Source organism: Ailuropoda melanoleuca, chromosome 13 (genome assembly GCF_002007445.2).
Source record: "Ailuropoda melanoleuca isolate Jingjing chromosome 13, ASM200744v2, whole genome shotgun sequence".
In the NCBI taxonomy this organism is placed as follows: domain Eukaryota; kingdom Metazoa; phylum Chordata; class Mammalia; order Carnivora; family Ursidae; genus Ailuropoda; species Ailuropoda melanoleuca.
This window is the reverse complement of record NC_048230.1, coordinates 53,452,894-53,458,893: the sequence shown is the minus strand read 5'-3', so window position 1 is coordinate 53,458,893 and position 6,000 is coordinate 53,452,894.

Genomic DNA, 6,000 nt, shown 5'->3' with positions numbered 1-6,000 from the left:
CTACGGCTCTAGACCCGGTGACCTAAGTTTAGCTCCAGTGAGCGAGTGACAATTTGAGCCACACTTGCGCTAACCTCAAGACTTCCCCGAAGCGGTGTTTCCTTGGTTGTGGTTTAAAAACAAATTCTGAATATTAGGTTATTTTCCTATGATTTACATGATTTCTAAAAATGGGGCACAGGGGCCAAAAATAGGAAGAAAAGAAGGTGGGCTTCATGCAGGCGGTTTCCAGTGAATCAAGATTTTACTGTCATCCATGAATGTCTCCCTCGCGGGGACTCTTTAGGGACTTATGGCTTTGGCAGGTAGATGATAGGCTTGCATTAATGAAAAATAAATAGCCTGGCCAATGACAAATATTTTGCAACAAAAAATTATGCACTGGCGTTACTTGGGATTGATGTAACTGGTTCATAGTCTGAGTAGAACAATTGGAAAACACGGGCAGTCCTGAGGGCCCATTTTGATTGCTCTTCGGAGGGTAATACTTGGGGATTTTCACGAACGTTAAGAGGAAATTGAAGAGTTCAGGCAGCCTGGGTGAGAATCCCCAAATCCCCAGTTCCTTGATATGTGACCTTGGGAAAGTTACTTAACCTCTTTGAGCCTCAATTTCCTCATCTGCAAAATTGACATAAAAGTGGTGCGTATTCTGCAGGGTTGTCCTGAGGATAATTGATACGTCAACTCCTAACTGGTTAAACTGATGTAAAGGAGTGACTGCCTGGCTGGCTCACTCCGCAGGGCATGTGACTCTTGATCCGGCGGGGGGGGGGGGGGGGGGGGGGGGCGGGGGTTAGTTCAAGCCCCACGCTGAGCATAGAGCTTACTTAAAAAAAAATTAACTGATGTAAAGAAGTTAGTGCAGAGCCCGTGTAAGATCTCAGTAAACATTTCTGAGTGTTTCTTGTGCCATCACGCCCTTTCCAGCCCGTAGTCTGTGGCTCTAGCCAGCAGTTCCGTAGCACACCTCTGCATGACCCTGGGCGGGAGGAGAGTGGTTACATCAAGGTCCACAGTGCCGCCGCAGGAGAAGCCCTTGCACAGAGCTGGCCCCGTACAAAAGGGGCTTTGCCCTACGGCAGGGTTTCTAGGGACGGTCTGGGATAGATGATCCTTCATCGTGGGCTGTCCTGTGTGCTGTACAATGTTTAGCAGCGTCCCTGGTCCCTACCTACTAGATGCCTGTGGCCCCCCCCGCCCCCACAATTATGACAAACAATAATGTCCCTGGGATTTGTCAAATGTCCCCTGGGGGACAAACTACATGGTATATTTTAGCTTTATTGTTTAAAAAATCATTAAATTACATACATTTATTGTTGGAGAGAGAGAGAGATGAAAAGGGAAAAAGGCAGGAAGGCAGGAAGGAAGGAGGGAAGGAAGAAAGGAAGAACTTGTACACAGATGGACAGAGCAAAACCAAAACAAATTAGAACAACACACTCCTATCTATCACTATAGAAGTTTTATTAAATATCCTTAGAAACTAGTTTCCTATGTATGAATTTACAGATCAAATAGCTTTGGACCCAACCATAGCACAGATATAAAGAGCAAAGTCTCCTAGAGCAGAAATGATGGACTTGAATCTCAGTGCCACCCCTAATGAGCTCTGTGACAGCAGCCTAGCTGCTTCACACCCCCAAGCCTCAGTTTCTTCATCTGTGAATGGGAATTATCATAGTACTCAGCACCGTGCCCGAAACATGCATTTATTGTGGGCTCGTCATATTTGCAAAAATACGTCTAGCACATGGCATGTGCCAAGCACAGTGCTAAGTGCTTTCCACAAATAAAGTCGAGTACTGATCAAATAACAATAGGAAATAACTATTGTTTTGTTCCCGTTTTAACAGGACCTGGACCCTGAAGCATAGAGAGCAACTTGGGGGGGGTCACACGGCAAGGAGGCGCAAAAGCAGGCAGAGAGCAGGGCAGCTAGCTCGCTCAACTCTTCTGCTATCCTGCCATCCTGCTTTGTCGATGCTACTCAGAATTCTAAAACCTTCCCTCCAGAACAGAAGGAAGCTCATTTCTCTCCATCTCCAGGATCCTCCTGACTTGGAATAATCCAGGAATCTTTGGGTACTTCTTCCGTTGCCAAAGTGGTTATTTGCTATTGTCACCTGCTGAAAACAGGCCATTCAGGAAATCCAAAGAAATATCCCCAATTGAAAGATGCAGCAAGAGTTTGGAGATGCCTGTGCTCTGTGATTTGCTGCCGTGTTTTTAATAATCTAATCCCGAAGTGGCATCATGGCCCTGCTATGTATTCTGTGGGTCACACAGGGCAGTCCTGGGAAGATGGGAGGGGATTTCACAGGTATGTGAGGACCGGGAGGCTGGGGTCCATCTCAGAGGCTGGCTACCACAGTAATACACATGTAAAAAACTTTTTTTAAAGTTTTTATTTTAATTCCAGTTAGTTAACACACAGTGTTACAGAAACCTTTTGCTTTAATTGAAGCATAATTGACACACAATATTGTGTTAGTTTCAGGTGTATACTACAGTGATTCAATACATATATTATGAGACAATGACTCCAATATGTCCAGTTACCATCTGTTACCATATAACTTGTTACAATCTTATGGACTATATTCCTTATGCTGTACCCCCCCCCCCCGTGTCTGATTTATTTTATACCTGGAAGATTATACCGCTTAATCCCCTTCACTTATTTTGTCTGTGGCTCCACCCCCTTCCCCTGGGGCAGCCATCAGTTTGTTCTCCGTATCTATGAGTGTTTCTGTTTTGTTTTGTTTGTTCATTTTTTTTCCTTTTTAGATTCCACATAGAAGTGAAATCATATGGCATTTGTCTTTTTCTCACTTATTTCGCTTAGCATAATACCCTCTAGGTCCATCCATGTGGGCACACATGGCAAGATCTCATTCTTTCTTAAGGCTGAGTAATATTCCATTATCTCTCTCTCTCTCTCTCTCAATATATATATATATACACACACACACCACATCTTCTATATCCATTCATTTATTGACGGAGACTTGAGTGGCTTCATATCTTGACTATAATAATACTACCATGATTGTAGGGATGCATATGGCTTTTCAAATCAGTGTTTTCATTGTCAAAAACTATTTTTTTAAAAGATTTTATTTTTTTTATTTTTCAGAGAGAGAGAGACAGAGAGAGCACAAGCAGGGGGAGCGGCAGGCAGAGGGAGAGGGAGAAGCAGTCTTCCCGGCCAAGGAAGGAGCCTGAAGGGGGGGGACTTGATCCGAGGACCCAGGGATCATGACCTTAGCCGAAGGCAGACACTTAACTGACTGAGCCACTCAGGTATCCTGAAAGCTTTTTTTTTTAAAAAATAAGATTTTTTTATTTATCTATTAGAGAGAGAGAGCAGGAGCGGGTGGGGACGGGAGGGGCAGAGGGAGAGAGAAAGGGCCAAGCAGACCCCCTGCTGAGCTGGGGGACCAACTTGGGGCTTGATCCCAGGACCCCGAGATCATGACCCAAGCTGAAATTGGATGCTTAACTGACTGAGCCACTCAGGTGCCCCTCGTTGTAGAAAACTTTTAAAAGAATAGACATTGACTAGAAATTCTGTTTTTCTAAAAGATTTAGCCTCACATTGTAGATGATTAGTTCACTTGGAAAGATGCTCCTGGTTAATATTACAAACTCCGTTCATGTAAAAGATAAGAAACACAACATATTAGGTAAGCCTCTATTTGAATTTAGACCTTAAAAAGCGAATTAGCTAGAAACCTTGAGTTTGGTGAATAGACACCAGACATGTGATCCTAGAGTTTAATATATGTAATATAAGAACATGGTAAATTAGTAAGTATTAGTATACCCAAATCCTTTAAAAGTACATGTTTGGGGGCACCTGGGTGGCTTAGTCAGTTAAGCATCTGCCTTTGGCTGAGGTCATGGTCCCAGGGTCCTGGGATCAAGCCCGGCATCGGGCTCCCTGCTCAGCAGGGAGTCGCTTCTCCCTCTTCATCTGCCCACGACCCCCGCCCTTGGCTCATGCTGTCTCTCAAATAAATAAATAAAGTCTTTTAAAAAAAAGTACATGTTTGGTCAACCTTTGAGATTCTTTCGGTATGTCCAGAGTTAGAGATTAGCTGTGTGCTCCTGCTGGTAGGAAGACACAAATTTTTTATTATTACACTTAATTTTTTATAAAGTAGTATTAGCTACCAGGCCTTACGTGATCTGGCTCCTGTGTGGCAGTGCGATGTAATCTCATCCACCACTGTCTAGCTACAGGAGGAGACTTCCTGATTCTCAAACATAGGCCTTTTCCTACCTCAGGACCTTTGCACTTACCTGGAAAGCTGGTCCAGCAGACAACCCATCAGTGGCTGGACCTCCTTGAATTTCTGTACACTCCTAAGAGAGGCCTTCTTTTAGCCCCTTTTTGTTCATTATCTGCTTTTGTTCTCCATAGCACTCACCACAACCCGATTTATCTTCATCTTTAAATTGTTTATTGTCCCTTTGCCCTGAAAAACATAAGGTCCTTGTCAAACATGTTTCTCTATCCATCATATCCTAGCACAATACCTTGCATACAATAGGTGCTAAATAAATATTCTCTGAATTGGCTTCCATCTCTGTGAATTTACCAATCGGTGACCAGCATTGGGTCGCAAACACCTTTGATGTATCGGCAGCTGAATTTTGCTTATTTCCGGTCGCCAAGGCTTGCCTTTCTTTGGGGTGACAACACCAAAAACATTTGTTGTCTTGTGCACCATGAGTGTGAAGCTGAAATGTCAGGTGACACCAGAGAAAGAATCAGTCATGGCAGTTCCCTAAGCACAGAACCATATTAAACATTCAGGGCATCAGGAGCCGGCTCAGGCAGAATTCCATCCTTAACACATGACAAGTTGGGGTTTACAGTCAAAGTCCACTTAGCAAATGTTTATTCTACGACGTGCTTTTCTTTTGTTTCCTGTAAGTATAGCTTCATGCCCTGCCAGGATTGGAGGCCACAGAAACACGAGGAGACTATTAACATATCAATGGAGGGATCTCTTTGGAATCTAGAATTTGGAATAATATTTGCATCTCAAGCTCAGAAGCCGCCCAGGCAAGCCTGCTTATTGATTGCCTTTAATTTCCCCTTAAAACAGTGTCTGTTTCTGAATAAAAGATTAATACAGGAGGGCTCAGTGTGTCCTGTGATTTATACTCCAGTGCTGCCTCCTTCCCATTCAGAAGCCCGTCGCATACACGTCCCCACCCCTGAGACGTTTGCATTCAGTTCCTCAAGAAAAATAGCTGCCGGTCACCGAAGCCTGCAGCTTAATTGAATTTGTCTTTGTCCGCTTAATCTTCATGCTTACGAAAAGTGGGGTGGGTGGGATTTACCCAGAAAAACCATACCTGAAAAATATAGCCGATCGCGAGGAGACCCGGCTGAAGAAAGAGATATAAAATGCACTTTAAATAAAAAACGAAACTCAGGGCTGCCATGTAGAAGGTCTGCGCTGCACTTCTCTGTGCTTTAGGCATTACCAGATACTCCAGTATCGCCCCACTATAAACACGGCGACCTAAGAAGTAAACCACTGTGCTAGCCTAGAGCAGTTCTATCATTTTTGTCTTGGCTGCAATTTCTATTCCCTTTTGGGGAAGAAAAAAACATGAGAGGAAAAGTGGAGATTTCTGTTTTGTGTGAAGTTCAGAAACCTCTTTCGATAAATGAATGGAGGTTAATAATAATAAACATCACTAATGGCAACCATCTATCAAACAACTTTTTTTTTTTAACCATTGTACTAAACACTCTCTACTCTTTATCTCATTTAATATTGGCTCCGACACTGTAAGGAGGTCCTATTAATATTCCCATACAGACAAGGCTTGGGGAAGCGCAGGAAGCTGCCCAAGTCTGTAAAATGGCAGAGCCAGGTTTTGAAGCTGGGGGCATTTGATTCGAAAATCTAAGACTGCGGTCCCACCGGGAGAAGTACATGCATTTCCCCTGCATTTATGTCTTCCACGTGG